At 36.0% G+C, this 17,252-nt stretch overlaps 1 pseudogene across 1 annotated transcript in view; it reads left to right on the forward strand.

Annotated features, from left to right (window-relative positions):
• LOC306800781 (ankyrin repeat domain-containing protein 26-like) overlaps positions 1-17,252 on the forward strand; it is a 397,491-nt pseudogene that overhangs the window by 215,316 nt on the left and 164,923 nt on the right. The gene's annotated exons all lie outside the window — the stretch shown is intronic.

The raw sequence follows: 17,252 nt of genomic DNA on the forward strand, positions 1-17,252 counted from the left end.
TATCCAAGATCCATTTACAACAGTTGCTTTCTAATCTCAAGTTCCCCAGCCCTGCACCTGCCCATGGAGCACACATGGACATATATATGTTCATTAACCCCAGAGATGAGCACACAGCTTGCTTTGGCCATTTCCTCTTTCTCACAGTTATGCATATCTAGAAGGTAAAGCATTTCATTTAACAGGACATTCACTAGCATCTCTTTCCTTCTCACCACTCAGAAACAGATTGCATATTGTTCTGATAACAGTCAAAGGAGAAATCATCTCAAATACTTTAATCAGGCACATCCATGGAGTGTTTTTGCACACTTCTTTCAAGTGATATCAACTGCTTTCACATTCACATTTGTGTAATCACAAAGCTGATTTCAAATCATGGTATCAACCCGACAATGGAAACCAGCTGAAAATTAAGAAGTTATTTAATTGGCTGATAGCAACTGAGAGCTACCTGTTACCAAGGCAATGAAAAGCTTCTGTGCCTGAAAAATTGCATGATATTGTGATTCTTCAATCACCAAAACCTTTATTGTACTTCATATCCAAATACTGCTTAAATCAAGATTTTATTTTATTTTTTAAATATTTTAAATGCCTGGCTGTATCAGTACACATGTATTGAAATCTGCAAGTATTAAAGGAGATGTTTTTAAAACACTGTCTTGAAATACAAGGGAACTGAGATTTGAGACCCTGTGTTTTTCCCATGTTATCTTGGGAAGTTCACTGACAACCACATTTACAACAGTGTCTGACATTTAAAGATGCAGGCAGATGCCCAGTGAGGTTTGCAAAAGCTCCCATACTGGGTGCATGACTTCCAAAGGCTTTTTTTTTTTTACTTCAGTAGGCACTGGAGTCTATGGACAGCATCCCTCCAACCTCAGTGGATTTTAAGTCCTTGCTTTCCTTGCCTGTCCAGAAAAAATAAAAATAAAAAAAAAAAAATTAAAAATTAAAAAAAAAAAAAAAAAGGTCTCCATTTGGGCTGGTTTATCCCACTGTAATATAGCAACTAAACAACTGTGATTCACATGAAATGTATTATTTCAGTGATCCCAAATAAGTAAAGGTAATTGCAAGCAGGCAGCAGGAGGGAACAGCACATTATCTTTTGCACTGTGCAATTCACAGCAAAGAGAATGGGCTCCTAATAAACTGTGGTTGAAATTACTCATACTTGGGGAGAAGGAGGTATTAAAAATCATTTGGTTAACATCTCAGTATTAAGTGTACATTAAAATTTACCTCTTTAAGCTGATACAGCCCTGGTAGTCCCTTTTGCTATCTTCTCATTAGATAAATCCTTTTGTACTGTACCTGTTGAGTTCTGAATCATTTGTCTGACCAATGTCAAACAGCAATTCAAAGTGGAAGAAGTTCATTGCCAGTGGAAAGAGTGACTATGAAAAATATATTTTACATAGCATGTCCTATTCACAGTTCTTTGGCAAAGGACATGGTTCCCAGGCTCTAAACCCATCATTATTTCTCCTAAGTGGACAGGTTTTAATCTCTACAAAAGTGGTATTTAACTCTGGAAGCCTTCAGTTCTGGATCAATTCATTTTGGCTTAAATCATGATGCACACCAAGGTACCTGCTGAATCAAATTTTTCCCTTTCACAGATTTGCAAATAAGAATCTACTTTTATTTAAACTTGTCTTATGCTCCCCCACATTTCTTACATTTATGATCTTGCCTTTTTGTTTCTGCCTTCATCAGATGCAAAAGGGAGAAATGTGCAGTCTTCTCAAATCCTCAGGTTTGCTATAGTGCCAGATTATCCATTAGGCACTTACAGTGACTGTAGCCAACAGAAAATGAAGTTCTCTGGCCACTAAAAAGAAGCGAAAGCAAGAAACATTCACCCCAAAATCCGTATTTCTGTTCAAGTACCTGCTGAAGTGTTTTTTCTCTGTGGTCAGGTATGTTCTTGAGACAAAATCTTGTCTTTTCTATCAACCTCCAAGGTCCACAAAAGATTAGCCAGGAGTAACCCTTCTAGCACAGGCTCCCCTGCACTGTTTGCCAGGAAGAGGGAAACCATTTCCTGCCACTCTTCCTACAGCCTAGCCCACACTTTTGGGAAAGGAGGAAGCTTAAAGAAGTTATGTAGTTCCAATTCCACCTGGTATCCCTTGGCAATTAAACCAAGTCATGGGAGGGAGGTGGATGGATGGCCAAGCACACAGAGAAGGTCCAAGTGTATGTCTCACTATGTCCCTGTAACCAATCTTGAGATGTTTTTCCCTTCAGTGAAGTTTTTCCAGTGTATATCTAATTTAAAAACTGGATCATATGCCATTCATAATGAAAATACTTTTTGCACCGTGGAAGTAACAAAGAATTTTTTTGGGGATTTAAAATATCTTCCTCAAACTGAGCAAGGACATCTTCACAGCCCTTTTCTTATAAAACTAGAAGCATTTTTGAGGTTACATGAGGACAAACTCTGTAAGATGACTCAGACATCTACTGCTTCTCCTCATCTGACATCTAGCAGCCTGTCTTCTTGTGCTTTTTCCAGACTTATCTATGCAATGCAAAATTTTATTTATAAACTCCCAACAAACAAAAAGTCTCCATTACTAACACAAGCTCATCTGAAACATCTTGAAAATTAGGAGTGAGTGTGATTTTTTCAATACTGCAAAGAAATTTGGTTGCAACTGAATTTATAGTGAATTTACAGTGATATGCAAGTGATCTAGGAAATTTAAATCCTGACTATACCACACTTTCTAACATCAACAAAGTATTTTCATTTTCAGGTGTCTTGGTACCACTGTAAAATTCTGCTTCTGTTTCCAGGAATGGACAACATCTCTGAGAGCCACATCAGAATAAAAGCCACTCAGTGTAGCAGATGCTGGCTCTGTCTCCTTCATGCATACAAATGCCCCTGAGCAGTGATTTTCCAACCAACCCTGCATTGCCAATCAGCTCTGATGGACCACAGTTTCCCAGAAACCTTTCTTTAGAAGAGCTGTATTAGGAGAAACCGATTTTGCCCCATACTTGAAGAAACTAACTGTAATAGTATTTTCTTGGTAATCCCTAGACTTCTGGAACAGAAAGCCTTTTCTTTTTTCCTTTTGCTTTCATCTTTCATAGCCCTCTCACTTCTCTTAAAAAAGCTTCTTTTGAAGATCCACAAGAGTTTTCTTTGTACCACTACATAGACCAAATTGTTCATGGTGGATGCACAGATTACAAGAAATGTATTTATACTCTTCTTTCTCTCTCTTTTGGATTTTAAAGAACAAATAAGAGTATTTTGAAAACCTAAATTTCACCTATTTCTATGGACAAAGTAGTTAATATGGTGAGAAGGATTGGAATAGGAGTTTTCCAGATTGAGCCTGTCAGAAACACCAGATTTAGAGAGTAAGGTAGAATTTGGGCTGACTGAATATGGCTAATAATCTTCAGCTACATAAAGCAATTCTTACAAGCTAACTAAGCTCTAAATCACCAGCAATGTGTTCTCAGTGATAAAAGAGAAAGATTAAATGTTTCCCGCATGCCAATAAAATTCAGCTGACATTTTAAATATAAACTATAATTGAAGATTAAATCTACAAGGCTTGAAAGCCAGATCACCTGTGCTGATATTTTACTCTATGCACAACCAATGCTCAAGATGATGGTTTTTGTGACTGAATGTCTCTCCTATGCTTAGGCCATCAATCCCACTCCACCCAGATTATTCTGAGCACTGCAGCCCCTGAGCAGCTCTTAAAAACTACATCAAAACAACACCTAACGTCCAGATAAACTTTCCAAAACAAATATTGATTTGAGGCATGGGACTGAGTATCATGTAGGTCTTCTGTACCCAAACAAGGTTCTTTAAGGCTGGAAAAATCTTTATACTCCCCTGCTGTAGAAGGGGCTGAGCCAGCTTGACATTGAGACATAGAGCACTGGAGGTTTTCATTTGAACATTTTCAGATGTGACATTAAGTGGCTACAGGATGAACAGTTCCCCTGAGGAGTTCCCAAACCCCTCAAAAGCTTGTTTCACTCCCAGTGGTGTCTGTGCAGCTCCAACAGGGAGGCCAACAACCAAGATGTCTTTACCATGAAAATTATTCATAATGCTGTCAAAAAAAAAATCTTAAAAACCTGTTAGGCAATAAATATATGATGCAATAACACTTCCACTTTCTGAAAACCCTGATTTTAAATTTCTCACTGATAACAAACTATCTATACAGAGGCTGGTCAAACTTTAACAAAACTGTCACACAAAATTAGCAGCAGTGACAGATGTCAGGCACAGTAATAAAAGGTCCCACCACTCATTATTAGTTGACTTTTTAAGGTGGGTTTTGAAAGTAAAGAGCAAGTTGGATCAAAGAGTAATGGAGGACAAATACAAGTCCTCTCCCATCTGGACTAAGTACAACAAGAAAATGATTGATTGCTTACTCCAAAGATTTATTTTCTGGATGGTTAACACAAAATAAACCCTAATGAAAAGCCTTGAAAAATAAACGCCTGAATCTGGATTTTGCTTTGGCAATTATTTAAGCTCCCAGCAGTTTACCATGTGTGTTTTCCTTTCCCCAGCAGTGGCATCATGCCAATGTTTTAGTCAGTATCTGCACCAGACCCAGCACAGGGGACTGCAGGGAAGGGGAAGATAAGAACAGCTCCACTGACTAGCAGCTGACCCTGCTGGCTGGGAGGCTGAGCTACTGGAGGTGCTGAGACTGCTGCCCAGCTTTACAGGGAAAAAATTCAGTGCTGGAAATAATTTAAAACTGGGTATTTAAGGCAAGAACCAGGAAAAACACACGGGGCTTTATACTTCAGTGAATGTCATCAGGCTTGTTTTGAATAATTTTGTATATCCTTGAATGGATTAGGGACTTTGTTCAATCTGCATTGTCTTCACCTGGTTTTAATGGTGGTCACCACTCCTTTCTTACTGAGAGGACACTTAGTTTAGCTCAGGCACATCGTTTATGATCTTACTTACAAACTTCTGATTATAATATTTTCAATGTTAATGCCAATGGCAATATTAAGAGGGCCAAAAATAACAACTTCATAACAAACCCAGCATAGTAATATACCTTTGTAGCTAGTTGAAATTTACCAAAATGTACATAGTAAAGTATCTTTTCAGTCTGTTAAAATCTATTCTCCCTCTTTCCCAACAAACATCTACAGTACACAGATTAGAATTTGAGTGGAGCAAGTAAAATGGAGTTCTGCTTAGCCTATGACACTCTGCCAATATTCCTCATGTCATTTTTTTGCTCAGAAATATTTATGAGATACAACTTTATGCTGTGGTAGTGTTGCAATTAATGGCAGTCTCCCCACGGGATCCAGTAAGATCAGTGTACCTTCTTGACTTTATGATGAATGGTTAACCTGGGTTAAAGGGACAAGGGAAAAAGTCTCATCTATTTAACTAACTCATGCTTTTCTTGCCTTTTAATAACAACTCTCCCATAATCATAGTATCATTTCCAAAGTGAGTGTGGCAGTGCCTTATTTGATCCAGCTGTCAGCTGTTTGTGTACTCCTACACAGTGACCAGATAAAATTGTACTTGAGTGTTTCATGGGGCTGGGGTTTGCTTTTGTCAGAATGGGTATTTTTTCCTGGAAGTAAATAAACCAATTAGCTGCTCTTTTACAGGAATTCCATCATGCAAAGATATGATACTGCAGCACTAAGTGCTTTGTTATTATTTTTTTCTAATTTAATTGTCTTTTGTGCCCTCCATTACAGAACTCCATTACAGAGATCAGAAAAGCTATTAGCAGCACAGTATGTAAAGTGGAATTGTCTCTTGTCCTGTGGCCATATTTTAGCAAAGTACTTAAGCCACTTACCAAGTGTCATGCAAATTGTTTGAATGTGCATTGGCCAATGCTGATGTTGCTGCCAAATGTGTGCTTTGGTACCTTGCTGAAGAGGAAAGTAATTACTCATCTCTTCAGAATTAAGCACACCAGGAGCTCCTGGGGTGTAGCAGGTCCTTCTCTTACCTGCCAGAGATGCCATAGTTATTATTTTCTTTCAGCTACTCTTTCCTGAGCAGCTACAATCCTACTCTTTAAGAAACTGAATATTTCAGCACACCAGGCAGGCTGGGCCTTCTGTGCTTTTGAGTTTGGCTCTTCAAGGTGTCTTGATGCTGGCTGTGCCTTGATAGGAAATCACCAGCCAGTGTAGGTTTCATCTTGTCCAACTCAGCCATCTACAAGGCTTATGTCTTCATTTTGAGGTCCCTTACAGTCAGCAGGAAGAAACAAGGATAACTAAGCAGTCACTGGATCCATGAATACAGGCACACAGCCCTAGACTGCTGCTCCTATGAAATGAAAGTGTTTAATGTGTACCTCTAGTTAATTTCTACATCATACATACAAATACCTAAAATGGGAAATAAATCACAGCTACTAAAGCATTTTCTTCCTCTTAAATCAGTGAATTCCAGGTAAGCAGCTTGACTTTTTCAAACCCACCCAGGTGCATTTTCCTTCTACTGAAGCTGAAATAAGGATCTGAGACACCAAAACACTCTCTCCTACTGCCAGATAAATTATAGGACAAAGGCAAGAAGACTGTTTCAAAAATCGTTATCAGAGCACAGATCTCCATCATCTGCTTAGTACCTGTACTACTACACCAGAAAGGTCCAGGTCCATAGGTAGCACCACAAAGTGTCTCATTATTGTCAGTTCTCATCATAGCCAAGCTGGGAAGAAAACCAAAATGTTTTGTGTTGAGTAGTTCAGGCATGTTCCTCCTTTCAAGGCGTGCTGCCCAAGGGAATGTGGCATCTAAACAGCATTTTGGCCTTTAATGCTTCTTCTGCAAGATGCAACCTATTATCTTAATATCCCATATTTTCATATCACAAGTGGATTTATGGATAATTATTTTTTTTATTAATTCAGATTATTAAATGCCTGAGATTGCTTGCAGACTTGTCTGTTTTATTTTTTGAGAATACCCCGAATTTTCAGTTGCCAAAGAGTAAAGCTATAGTGCTTTAATATTTCTTCCATAGACTTATCATTCCAAGACTCACTGTAACTGCCTAGGAGAGGAATTCTCCATAAACAATTAAAGTTTGATGTATCTGACTTGGACAATCACTTGTGCTACACTAGATATGTGCTACACTGATTTTGTGTTATCCACACTCCTTTATAGCCAGGCTAAACAACCCTGCAGCAGCCTTGATATAGGGCACAGACAGAACTACTCCCATGAAATAAGTCATAATAAAAGATGCCAACTTAATTGAGTCACATGAGATCAGTTGTTCATATGTTCATATTGATCAACATTAATTATACTATTTTTACTTAATTTGTTATGAAACCATTCCATTATTGTAACTGACACTATATCAAATTTACTATAATGAGCCACTTATCCCTTTAATGCTCTTACATTTTGACATCAGCATCAAACCTTCTAGAAAATCCCCTGTATTTCAGTGGAGTTGAATCAGTGCTCACTGTCATGCTGTAGCCTGAGCAGGCAGCCAAGCACCACTCAGGTTTTGTCCCTACTCACTTTTAGGGCACTGGGAGGAGCAGGAAAGTCCTTGAGACTGTGTCAGCACAGCTTTGGTCAAGGTCAGCACTAATTAAAACCTTGTTTATCAGAGAGATTTTTGCTTCAGAGCAGCAAGTTTCATAATTTTATATTTGAGATAGATTTGGGGTTTACTTTAATTATTCGATGTGTATTTAACTTTTGAGAGACAGATTTGAAGGCAATACAGGGACTGAATTTTACTTAAGGTTAGCAATGTAGTACATGCAGAAACACCGAAATTTCAGTTATTATTGTGGTTACAAAATAGAATGTATAACCAGAACCCATCTGTGCTTCAGCCTCTGCTTCACAAGCACCTCTAAAAAATTGGCAGATTTAATTCAAAAGTAAGAATAATTATTTTAATAGGCTAATCAGTACAGAAAATATAATTCAATTTTTTTTGTTATCAAAAATTTCTGGGTTTTTTTAATAATCATTTTGGAATCAATTTTGTTGCAATGAAACTAATGTAGATTATCCATACAATAATTAATGTATTTCTTTGTTACAAAAATGAAATCAACATGGAAATAGAGTTTCCTGTATCAGCTGACTTCACAACATTGTTCTTTACACTGTATACTAATAACATTTGTCTCAGATCTCTAAAAAATAATTTGTTTTTTCTCACTCTGATCATCCATATTTTCAAAAACACCTAAATACTATAGAAGCAGCTCAATTCATCTGACTTCTGAATGCAGACAGCCATGGATCAGCTAATAATATAATTTATTTCTGTTAAAACCAGGACATCATCACTTTTGTTTCAATAAAAGTAATTATCGTCCATTTTTAAAAGCATAACATCTCAGTTTCTCTAATGATTTGTTAAAATACAATCAAGATTGATTGGTTTTGAGATATAAATTGGGCCGTTATATATTTCTATTTAAAGCAGATCCTATTATCAAAAAATGTGTCCTTTCCAGGAGCCCTTCTGATCAGCTCCCTGACTTAGGAACTCACCTTCAGACCTCTCTCAATATTATGGAAAATGTAAGAACATAAATTAAGGGGCAATACATGGCACTGGTCTGTTACTAGCACATGTAGCACTATAATCTCATGCAAATTCTTAGTTTGCAATAAATGCAACAAATTTGAGCTTAGGGAAGAATAGAAGGATATCAAAAAGCAAGTCATTTTGCAGAATGAAACAGAAGAGGTGATGAGACCTGAGCAGGAATTGTTGATGGAGTTAGAGAAAGAGATTAATTAATTGGAGGTGATTTTATTCAGCAAAATTCTGCCCATTGCCTTTTCGGCTTTTTTGAAGAAAAAAATAAGATATATTATATATTTTGATATATTAGTCACCATTAGTTTCAACCAAGGAAGGTAAGAGCACTTGGAAAAATATTTTAGTTTGTCCAATATTTTAAAAAATAATGGCATGGTAAAAATAGCATTTTTTAGTGTGTGCTCAGATAATATTTTCTAGTATATATATTTTAAACACATACTTTTTCATTTCTGACTGGAGCTAACATGCAAAAATATAAAGGGTTAAAATCAATCTTCTGTGCATGGTCCTCTTGGGAAATTTTCAATAAGAAACAAACAGTATTCAGTTGCTGTCTCCCTTGTATTTTGTATTCACTTTCCCACATTATTAAATGGATCCTGAGTCTAAGAATGCTGTAAAACAATTATTTTGTCAGTAGTTCTGGAGGGAAAAAAATAAAAAAGAGATGAAATCGCATTAAAAATTGTATCACTGGAGTTGAAAAATATCTCATAAAATATGCAGCAGCATCTCTTTCAATATTCAGATGGCTTCTGACAAACCTTATTAAATCTTTAAAATATTTGTGAGATGGTGACTTTGTCTGGAAGAGCTTACAGGAATGCGTGTGTGGTTATTCCCATTCCAGCAGTGATCTGCCTTGAAACCTCTGCCTGCACACCTTGCCTCTTTGAACTCCCTATCTTTGATGCAGAAAGAGCATATGCTGAAAATCCAGAGCAGAAAGCTTCTCAGGCAGAATTTTTACCAGATTTTTCCTTGTTAGTGAGGACATCTGCTTCATTCTTGGGGAGATCAGAGTTCTCTGGGGACAAAAGCCATTCATTCCTCATTCTGTAGGGAGTGAGGGAATTAGATGTGAGCTCCACAGCAGCTCACTGGCTCTTGAGCAACATTTCAGCTGTGCTGCTCTTGTTCCACTCATATTAAAGTTCTGGATGTCCAGCCTGGCTCTGGGAGCAATTACATTGCATTTATGAGTACAGCAGAGATCACAAAATAATGTGGCATTTTATTTATTCATTTTTAAGTAGCAGATTTTCTCACTTAGGACTTCCTGCTACAGTATGGCATTTTAAGTAATCTGTATAGGGATTTTTTGTGTTAGTTTCCATCTCAACAGGAAAGGAACTGTGAGTTCATGAAAGTCCATATTTGAAATGGTATAAAGTTTTCAAAGTATCATACTTCTATGCCTGGCATTTTTGTGCACAATACAGTCTGCAAGAATTAAAGTTAAGGATGGGATCAACATCACAAGAAGCCTTTTTCAACCTGTTCACAGCTTTTGAGAGACATTTCCTTCCCAGTTCATTCTTTCTGGGAAAGATAATTTCAAAGGAAACATGAAGAAGCTTTTCTGAAGTTTTATTATTTGTTTTGTTAATACTAGTTACTATAATAGTAATTCTTGTTGCAATAATAGTATTATAAATATTTATAGTATTAGGAGTAACAATAATAAGAAGGACTTACTCTCCAAATTATTTTTGCTGTCCCATAGTGTGATAAAAGCAACTCTTTACATTTTGGTCAATCTACTACTGTATGGATTTATTTAGCACTAAGAATGCCCATGTTATGCAAAAATCATTACAATTTCATCACCTCTCTGTAAGATTTCACATGCAATATACTAGATAGGTGTCAGGTGAGACCATGGATCCTGTTCACCATTCTGCAGGGGTGGCTGTCTTGGGATCACCTGCAAGCAGATAGAAGGGCCCAGGAACTGCAGTAAGTAAAAAACAAAAACAAAACAAAACAAAAAAAAACAAAAAAACAAAAAAAAAACAAAAAAACAAAACAAAACAAAACAAAACAAAACAAAAAACCAAAAAAACCCAAAAACCAAAAACAAATAACCCCAAAAAACCAGTGTGAAAAGACTGGAGACAACTGCAGTGCAATTTGTTCTTAAAAATCCACTGTCAGGACTTCAGAGTCCTGAAGCATCCCCAAGGAGTAATCCAAAATATGTTTCCTGCATTCAAACTTCCTTAGAAGTTTGCTGGTGAAGGAAATACAAAGCATTAAGGAAAATGAAGATCCTGAGTTGGGGCTGCCAGAACCAGCCTTCCAGAGTGTGGTGCCCTGTCCTGTAGGAAGAGCTGAGCACAGTTTGCAGTTTCATATGGAGGCTGCTGCCACTTGTCTTCGTTAAGATTTAGTTTAATCGTCTCCCTGTTTCCTGACTGGCCTAACTAGTTGACCTCTGTCCTTTTTAACTTTAATTTCCTGGACAACCTGCAGGAGAAGCCTATTTAGCTTCATCCTTCCATGAGCTGTCCAGGTTTGCCACAATCTCTACCAGTATAATAAACTCACCCTGTGTGTTTTCATCATGCTTAGTTCAGGCTTTATTTTAATGTGTACAATTAAAACTCTACCCTTTTCAGCGAGGCTAGTTATTGAATTTGAAAATAATTCTGTAAAAGACCATCCTGAAGAATTTTGTAGATCTTCCATTACTTAGTATACCAAAATAGCTTCTTGTCTCCAAAGATATATTTGAAACCTACTTCAACTTCTTACAAAACTATTTTTTTTTTATTTTCAGTGCAAAATTTAAAGAAATATTCATATTTCAATGGCATCTTTGTAGGGTTCTTCTTATATTTCAAATATTTCAGTGCCATAAGTTTGTCTATCCCCAAGTTTCACTTATAATTAAAAAGATGTGGAGTTATCCTTATTTTTTAAAAAAAAAGTTAGTCCAACATGATCATATTTTTTGTACAGCTCACTGTCTTTTTATAGAGGTTTTATAAGAGAAAAATATCCTATGCCTTAGTCCTGCTCCAAGCTCAGTGGGAGAGAGGCTCCCTCCTGTGGAATATGAGGTCTCCATAACTTTTCACTTACACATTCAAAATCCCCTAAGGAAGTAAGCCATGCTTAATTCAGCTATAAATTAGTTAAATTTTGAAGGCAATAAAGAAAATCGGGCATTTAGACAAAAAAACTATTATCAGATTTTTTGAGACTGAACGATTTGGGTATCCTCTCAGTGAAATCTCAGCAGAATCTCTTGCTGAATTTATTTCCACAGAGCTGAAATTTCTTTTTTTCTTTGAAAAGTTTGATCTGGAACTCTTACTAAAGCTTGGTACTTTCAAATTTTCTAAGAAAAAGTTAATTAGATTTGAAAAAATAATGAAAAAACAGAGTGATGCAGGAATTTTCATTTAAGAAAAGCATCATTCAATAGTTAAGAGGCAAAATAACTCAAGAAGAATGTCAGAACACTCCCCTGATGGCATCATCTCTTTGTTCTTCTCTTCTGTTTAAAGAAATGAAAGCTGTAGACTTTGTGCATCTAAGATTTGCAAAAATGATTTGCAGATGGATTATGCTGACTTAAGTTCAAATTTTCTTCCTTTTTTCAGGGAAAAAGACCTTTGCTTAAATAAGGAATATTTCCTAGGTATACATCTAAAGCACTTTATTAAGGGGGTTTTTTTAACTTATTTTAAAAATTTTATAGATTAAAATGCATTTTCAATATAATCTATCTTAATTTTCTCCTTTTATCCTCGCATACCTGAGAAAATGATGTTGGAATAATACCATTAAATAATGCATTTTTGAATACATTTTGCTTTTGGGTTCAATTTTGGTGCTTTTTAAATAATGGCACATATGTGATAACATTGCTACATTTCCAGTGCTCCATTTATTAAAGTGCATCACATCTTTTAAGAGCCTAGGTTTTCTAGATACATAAAATAATCAGAAAAGTCAATCAAGGAGAAATACTTGTCAGAGTTTTTTTTTAGTGTCATTAGATTTTTTTTTTTTTTCTGGTGTGTTTCATTGCAAGATTACTTAGACGTTAAAATACAAAAAACCCCAAGAAAAAACAAAAAAAACCCAACACAACAAATAAATAAGATCCCTTATGTTGTTTCAATTCTTAACAATATATTTCAGCTTATATGAGCAAATTTCTGTGCATTTTATCTTAGATAAATAGGAGCAACCATAATGAAGATAAGCAAAGCACTCCCTTTCATCAGGGATAGAATTTATCAGTAATTGTGGACAATGGGTAATTTGGTTACAGAAGGCTTGTAAAGAACTGTTTTAGCAATTTGAAATAAACTACAGTGGATCTTGCTTTTGAAAGTTGATTAATTATTTTCATTCTCAGAGCAGTTGCTGTTTCTGAATAGGCTGGTTGTGTTCAGGTGTTATTGGTTTATGGAGCAAATGCCCCCCTGGACAGTAAATTCAGTTTCTAATCTCAGTGGCTGTGTTCCATTAAGTTCATCACTGGTGCACAGTAGGCACTGGCCAATTTATTCTTAAACTAGAGAATTACATCTTAATAAAGTAATCATACTGTGCATTTTGTTTCTCAACCAGGATGAGTGGTAAATGTGCAAGGGGGGAGAATGGAGCCTCCACTCTGAGCTTTGCTGGGCTGCTCTTGAGCAGTTTATCCAACATTTCCTTCATTCTTTTCCTTTCCACCACAGCAATTTTATCAAAACACATCTCCATCCACTGGGATGTCAGTCTTGCTTTGCAGGTTGAGGTTGATGTGTGAATTAGAAGCCTTTTTGCAACTTTTCAGAGCTTTAAATTTCTATTTATTGTCTTTGATAGTAAGAATTTTTTTTTTTTTTTTTTTTTTTTTTTTTTTTTTTTTTTGAGATAGAAAAATCTATTTTTGTCTTCCAGATAAAGCACTGAACCTGTTTTATTTTGGCAAGCCACATCTTATTTTGAAACCATTAAAACTTCTAATGAAATATATGCGATGCATTTATAAATAGACATAAACAAACTGTTGCGTTAGTACAAGCACACCATTTCCTTCCATGAAACATGATGAACTCATCCCCACTGATTTCCATCTTTTTGCAATTGCTAAATGTCCTTTTTTAAAAATGGACAGGTATTTCTCTATTTGCGCAGCATAAGCCAGTGGCACATTTTTATATTCATAAAATGACTATTCTAATACTATTCAGAGAAAGAACAGTAACTTAACTAAGTATATATTTCTAACACAGCAATCTCCTCAGTTTAAATTCCATCTTTTCATGGTAAAGTGGCAAATTATCTCACTCTTGACCAAAATGAGTCTTGAAAGTCTCAGTAATCACACACAACATAAGTAATTTCATTTTAGAATCTGTAAGAAGATGATCATCCACATAATAAAATCCAATACTGCGGAATCAGATGCAGCTGTAAAATCAGAACTCAAGTAAATAATCTGCTTAGTGTAGCAGATCTGACTGCAAGCATAATTATTCCTCTTGTAATTAATCTTAATTAGATGAGAAGAAAATAGGTAGATCAGTTTAATAAACAAATCTTAATCAACATAATCAAGAATGGCATTGCATCAAAACCTCCTGATAGCACTTTCTTTTCTGCTACTAGGTACTTACATTCATTTATTTTTCTTAAAGTACATATATTTAATTGAGTTTCTGCAAGAATAAGAGTGTTTATAAAATGCAATTTGTGTTACAGACCTAACTTTTTTCAATTACAATTGCAATATGAATTTTTCCATGCCTTAAACAGGTGGATCAAAAATTATATTACAGGCTGGTTACATCTAGAAATTAGACAATATTATTTCAATTACATTTTGGAGTTTGACCTGGACAGTCTCACAGAATAGTTGAGATGGGAAGGGATCTTGCTCAGATCAAAGTCAGCCAGAGCAGGTTGTTCAGGTTTTGTGGGATGGATCCATCCAAAGATGGATGCCCCACAAGACCTCTGGGAAGCCTGTTCCAGTGGATGATCACCTTTTTCCTTTAAATTAGCCCATGTTTTATTCATTGAGCAGATGCTTATTTGGGCTCAAGCAGTAGATCACTCTTGAAAAGTACAATTCATAGTGAAATAAGGGACAGGAGTAGCTTACAAATATGATGAAAGACCATATTCAACTGGGTTGACACAAAGGCAGGCTTGATACAATGGAAGGAAAGTGTCTGTCCAGACTGTACTCATTTACTTACAAACGAATGCTAAGCCAATTTCAAGTTGCATTTTTGAGCCCTAGGGAGCTCTGCTTTTATCCTCAGGTGAGGATAAATGCATTTGAGAAAATGTATCAATCCTGGTATCAGCTAATACTTCAAGGCAATGTGAAGCTGGGTTTATCTGATCATTGAAATTTTGTGATATTCATTTTTCCAGTGATTTGTGGCAATGATGAGAAGTCTGATTTCAAATAAAAATGTGTACATAGAACTGCAATGGTTCATTGTATTTTCCATGTCTGCTGAGGCTGAAAGCAAAGGTCACTTAAAATGATTTGTGAAAATTGTTGTTAATTAAAAATTGGCCTCTTGGCCTCACCTTATCTCACACAAACAGCCCAATACAACAGAGTGATAAATTCCAGTCCCTGGGAGTCATCCAACATTGGGATTTTAACAGGGGCTATAAATTCCTTAAATTATTGGCCCTAGACAGCTTTGATTTTCCCCTTCTTTTGCCTCATGAAAGTCACCACAGCTTGGAGGACACATGAAATATCTCCAACTCTCAACTCAGCATCTATAACAGCAAAAATCAAAATCCTTTCCTCAGGCTATCTTGGCAGTCTCCTTACTTTACCTCAGACATAAGATGGAACATCTGTGGTGTTCTTTTTGAAAGGTCTGTGGTAGTAGAGCTGTGATCGACTGTTGAGCCTCAAAAGTACTTATATCACCTGTTTTTACTCTACCACTGAACAGCAAATAACAATTATTTAACTGGTCTTAAACTTTCCATGAAAAAAAAGATTGAAAAAGGTTGCACAGAGGAATCTTGACAACCATTTACCCCTTCCTTCAGAGTGCCTTTTGTGTCATGTTCACCATTTAGACAGGCATTGACTAAAAAAGCTGTTTTCCTTTGCTCAGGAGTACACTGTTTGTTGGGGGGTTTTTTAACTACAGTTTTGTTGACAACCACAGCACTACATGTGTCAGCCAAACTCTGTGACAGCTAACTGACATTTTTTATTAGCATGTTTTTGGACTGTTTGTTTCAGTTCTTTTTTGCTTGAAATTTATGAAGTTAATTAAATAACTTTGAACGCAATTAAAAATTGTAATTTGGCAACCTATTAATTGATACCAGCTTATAGATCCCACATAATATTTGTAAAATACCTCTTTACTTGTCAGCTGCAGGAAAGTTAGCATGATTTGTTTATCAGATGATAGTTTAATAAACTTTGAGCATGAGAAAATTGCTGGTTTGGTTTGGTTTGGTTTTTTAATACAGCACCATTTATCTTCCTCAACAAAAAATTTCCTGTGTAGGTTTGAAGCACAAATCAATTTTAAAAAATAGTACAAAGCTGGCTTCAGAAAGACCTACTTTAACCTAGGACTTGAGATTTAGAGTTAACTGCACACATACACACAAAGAATATATGGTAGGAAAAGCCTATTTTTAAAAGATGCCTGGTTTTCTGCCTTCTCAAGTTTCATTATGTTTATCACTTAAGTATGTGCTTCAGCTCTGGTACAAAAAAATATTCCCTGCTTTGCAATAATAAAAGATTTGGCAGAGTACACACCATTACTCATATTCAGGGCAGTTGTGAAAAGGAAAAGAAAGAGAAAGAGAAAGAGAAAGAGAAAGAGAAAGAGAAAGAGAAAGAGAAAGAGAAAGAGAAAGAGAAAGAGAAAGAGAAAGAGAAAGAGAAAGATAGGAAGAAAGGGAAGAAAGAAAGAAAGAGAGAGAGAGAGAAAGAAAGAGAAAGAAAAGAAAGAAAGAAAGAGAGAAAGAGAGAAAGAGAGAAAGAGAAAGAGAGAAAGAAGGAGAGAAAGAAAGAGAGAAAGAGAGAAAAAAAAGAGAAAAAAAGAGAGAAAGAGAGAAAGAGAAAGAGAGAAAGAGAAAGAGAGAAAGAAGGAGAGAAAGAAAGAGAGAAAGAGAGAAAGAGAGAAAGAGAGAGAGAGAGAAAGAGATAGAGAGAGAAAGAGAGATAAAGACAGAAAGAGAGAGAGAAAGAAAGAGAGAGAGAAAGAAAGAGAGAAAGAGAGAAAGAGAGAAAGAAAGGAAAGAAAGGAAAGAAAGAAGGAAAGAAGGAAAGAAGGAAAGAAGGAAAGAAGGAAAGAAGGAAAGAAAGAAAGAAAGAAAGAAAGAAAGAAAGAAAGAAAGAAAGAAAGAAAGAAAGAAAGAAAGAAAGAAAGAAAGAAAGAAAGAAAGAAAGAAAGAAAGAAAGAAAGAAAGAAAGAAAGAAAGAAAGAAAGAAAGAAAGAAAGAAAGAAAGAAAGAAAGAAAGAAAGAAAGAAAGAAAGAAAGAAAGAAAGAAAGAAAGAAAGGAAGAAAGGAAGAAAGAAAGGAAGGAAGGAAGGAAGGAAGAAAGGAGGGAAGGGAAGGGAAGGGAAGGGAAGGGAAGGGAAGGGAAGGGAAGGGAAGGGAAGGGAAGGGAAGGGAAGGG

This window comes from Erithacus rubecula, assembly GCF_903797595.1.
Source record: "Erithacus rubecula genome assembly, chromosome: 4".
NCBI lineage: Eukaryota > Metazoa > Chordata > Aves > Passeriformes > Muscicapidae > Erithacus > Erithacus rubecula.